Consider the following 4,636-nt stretch of genomic DNA (forward strand, 5'->3'; position numbering starts at 1 on the left):
CCAATTTGTGACTATGATTTCCTTCTGTGCGTGGCACCAAACACCGAAATCAAGTGTGTTAAGGAGTTATTTTGTCTTCCTCTGCAGCAGCAAGCACCAAGCCATAGAAGAGTTTGGGGCCTGTCAGCTCAGCTGGTGTAAATCAGTATAACTCCTTTCCCACCAGGGGAGTGATACTGATTCACACAAGCTAATGCTAATAGTCTGGTCTAGGATGCTTCCCACAGCTGACCACTGCTTTGGCCAGGAATGCCAGACCCTATGATCTTGCTTTCTTAGGAAAGTGTGCTGAGCACCAAAAAAGTCCCCTGAGAACACAACTTTACACCACCTGGGTCATGAGTCATTGTTCAATGTTTTGTTTGTTTTAGGGCATGAAGCAGGCTAGACAGCCCTCGCACATCATTCAGTGTTTCAGGTAATTTCCATTTGAGGTAGGGTTCTGTCACTCACAAGTCATAGCTCTGCCAACTGTATAAACAGAACTGTCCCAAGCTTAGTATTCATTAACAGTGCAGTCATTATTCCAACTTAGTGAAAACAGACCTGCGGTGCATAAGCCAGTTCACAGAGTTGAATAGAGATGGCGAACCTTATTTTAAAGAAGACAAAAGAATTAATCTCAGGAGCTCTGTTCACCAAGCGAGTGTCCCCTTGCAGGGTTAAATAAGAGTGAATTTTGCTGTTCTAGGTGCTTTCTGTCATTGTGTATGTAACAAATAGTTAAAATACTCCTAGAACAAGAGAACAGAACTACTTCTAAAACAGGATGCATGAAAACCATGCATAGTGTCTATGAGGTGTTACACCAATCCATCCTTTATGTATTTACACAACAGTAAAAAAAGGTAGCCAACTGGTTGGTTTGAGGGTACCAGAAGGAGCTACAAAGTTGTTTATCTTTAACTCACTTGGCCAAATCTAATTTAAGTTAACAGTAACCAAATCCTCAGGCTCTCTTAGCCCAACAGAGTGTCCCACTTCACAGAAATCATTACTTCAGCAAGAAATGTGCTGGCCATCTCAGCAGAGGTCAAGAATTCAATAAGCAATGGATGCAAAAGCTGAACTACCTTGTTTTCCCCAGTGGGGATGTGGGGAGTCTCTTTAGGTTAGAGGCTGAAATGTAATAGCAGGACAATATGGGAAGCTTGTGCTGCTTTTTCCTGTGGAGCAGTGCTATGGACAGAGGACTTCAGTTCCTCCAAGCAAGTCTGCTTTCCAAGAGTAGAGGACGCAACAGAACACAACAGAGGAACAGAGGACACAACAGAAGCTTTAGGAAATGAAAGAAACACTTAAGGACTTTTAGGAAGTGCTAGTATTATTTCTTGCTGTGGTGTTGGCTGCAATATGTCCTTGCATAACATGTATAGCTGACTGCTCTGGGGAGGATGTTTATAGGTAACTATGAAACTTAGCATTTGCCCATCCATACATTGTAAAGTACTGAAAGACCACTATCTTTTCCTCAGAAATGAGAAACTGATTGTCACACACGACACTACCTGGAAGGCATGATTTCAGAGTTGAAACTTGCCTCACTCTCTTCCAGCTTTTATATTCATCACCTTTAGCCCAATGATTAAATGTGACTGCACTGTCTATGGCACATTTTGCATTATGCTGAGGTAGCAGGAAGTAGTTGGTTTCTGTTCTTCCAAAGCAACTTCTGTTCTCAATAAGTTGCTAAGCTGCAGCTCAGAAGAACAAAAAATGACAGAGACAGAAGCATTGTCAGAAAAATGGAACAAGGTGGATTCCTCCTTGAAGTAAGTGGATTCACTCAAAAAACGCTTAAAAGAACACAAAAATTAGAGATGTATAAAACCTCTCACAGCATTCAGTCCTTCTCCTTGCAAGTGCAAACCCAGTCCCTGGTTGTATATACTTCAGTGTTTCACTGAATCTAGTTTTAAATGATACAAGAGAAAGGTCTTGTACCTGCCCCTTGGCTGAGATCCATGCTTCATGATCAAGTTGAGGGACTCCACCTTCTACCAACAGAGGTACAGGGGTGAGAAATTTTGCTATTTTGTAGTATCATTCACTAGCAAATGCTTCAGCTATAAATGATACTGGATTCTGTGGCAATAGGTTGGGATGCAGAGAGAGGCAGGGTAGACATTGGGACTAGGAAGCCATGGAAAAATGAATAAGTATGGCATGAAGTAGATTTGAGAATCTGTGTAGTTCTCTGTGGGTGTGAGATCTGATGACATCATAGGTGGTCATCTAGGCTTCATACCTGCTGTGGGCATGGGTCAGGAAGTGCCACTATAATACAACTTGTAGTGATCGCTGGGTTCAATAGATGGAGGCATACATGAATGAGAAGAACAAAACAACAAACTAATTGCAAAGTAGTGGGCAACTTCTGAAGACCCTTCAAAAATAAAGCTGTTCTAAATACCCAGGGCTTCCTCCCCCAAAATATGCAAAAAGATTAAGTATGTGAGAAGATTAACTATCTGACTTTGTATTTTTTCTTTTCTGCCCCTATGGTTGCTAGGTGCCATTCAAACCTCTATCTGAATGCCCTCCAGTTGTCTGCTATTTTACCAACATCAGAAGGGCAGGTGGAGTTTGCAAAATTTCCATGACCAATTGTCCCTTTACTTAAACTATAACTGTGCAGGAACACTACTTAGCATGGCCCTTGTCCTTCCACATGGCTGTGTTGTTCCACTTGCTCCCAGTTTCAAACTTCTATTTCAGTCTCAAATTCTTTCAAGCTCTTTCTGATTCACCACTCCTGATACCATGTAGTGATCCCCAGTTTCAATAGCACAAACATACAATGAATGAGAAGAACTAGATAACAAACTTTAATTGTGGAGCAGTAGGCAGCCTCTGAAGACCCTTTGCCCCTCTGTAACAAACTAGCTAGCTGCTTCCTAACTGAGGGACTATCTCCTAATTCCCAGATCTATCAAGCTCTTGTTAGGGAACACTAATGCTTCTACCACTACACCAACATGTTTAAATTAACGTAGGCACTCTTAAGTGTCTAAGTCTCCAAGTGTAAGCCTGTACTGTGGCAGCATGTGTACTGGTTAAGATGTCCTGAGAAGGCCCTGTTAACCCACTCTTGCTCCAAACTCAGAAATGCATCTGTTAGATTCTGGGGCGTCCATTTCCAGCTGATCCCAAGAACCCCTTATCCAGCAGGCCTGAAAGCAGCTGGTGGGGAGGACTCTAAAGGGCCTTTTTGGCTTGTGAATAGTGATTATTGTGCCAAATGAGCCACCATCAGACTGAAGTCGTAGTTCTTGGTGTGTTGATTGGGTTGAGTACTGAAAAATAAAAATTTTGAAGTTTCCTATGGAAAAGAAATTCTGGGCAAAAAACAAAATGTGACAGGGGACAAGCTAGGGGCTTGGTCCCACACTGGCCTGCCCACCTGTCTTTATGGAGCAATCCACCCCATCTCACCTGCCATGACTTTGCTGTTCCCATATACAGATGGTAAATGTGGGAAACTGCCCATTACCTGCCCCAAAGCCAGGAGCTGCTATCTGTGACTCTGAGCTCCCATACACCACAGGCCATGCCTTGCAAATGGCATCCACATGATGTTCTTAACCCACACCACGACTGGTGCTCCAGGATCTCATGGGGACTCTCACTGCTCCCCTGGAGCAGCAGGTCATTGTGTTCAACTACAGGTCTTACTTTTGACCCACACTTGGCCTCCCAGTGGTGGAGGACTTACCAGGGTCAGGACTCACCCCTATCTCTCTGACTGAGCCCCATTACTCAGCCTCTGGCCCAAACTATGGCCTCAGGTATCCAAAGACATACCTTGACCTACTCCCCTCACACAGGGTTCCCACCATGCCCTCTCTAGGGCCCCTGCACCACACACTACCCTGGGGTCCTCTCATCATCTTCACAACTGACTCCTCCCGGGGGGTTCGCCCATGTGCTGCCCTTCAGGCCGACCCTCAGCCCTACTCAATCCTCTTCCCTAGGGCCTCACTACACCGCCCTCTCTCAGGGCTTCAGAGTTGAGCACCCCCATAGGCTCAGGAGACACTCTGTTTGCCATGCCTGGCTCCACTACACTCACTCCTCAGGGTCTTACACCCCCCTCGTGGACTCAGGTGGCCACAGCCGTGGCTGGCCCCATTACTACCTCCAAAGCCCACCTGAAGATGGGGGCTGGGGTTAAGGCACCCCTCCTTGCCTTCCACTTGGGAGGTAACTCGGTCTGGCATTTCCTAGAGACTCCCTTGCCATTAGAAGCCCCACCAGGCCATCCTTCCCTGGCAGGGTGAAGTTTTAGATCATGCCCAGGACCAAGAGCCTCCTGCTCCAACCTGATAGATATTCCATGCAGCAGTTTGACCAGGCAACACTTCTGCCTGGCTGCCAACAGCAAACTGCTGTGTTTATATAGGCAGCCAGTGTTCTAAAATGGCTGCTGCAATCAAGCACCTGCTGGCTGCTTACTCAGCCCTTAAAGTGTGTGGCTGCCATACAAAACAAAACAAAAACAAAAAACAGAAAAGTTTTGTCTAGAAACAAAATTCCATCTAGGAGTGGGCAGTGGGGTTCTGCAGGGCTCGGTCCTCCGGCCCGCACTGTTCAACATCTTCATCAGTGACTTGGACAAGGGGGTAAAAAGCACCCT

Source organism: Gavialis gangeticus, unplaced genomic scaffold (genome assembly GCF_001723915.1).
Source record: "Gavialis gangeticus isolate Ggan-Ray unplaced genomic scaffold, GavGan_comp1, whole genome shotgun sequence".
Classification (NCBI taxonomy): domain Eukaryota; kingdom Metazoa; phylum Chordata; order Crocodylia; family Gavialidae; genus Gavialis; species Gavialis gangeticus.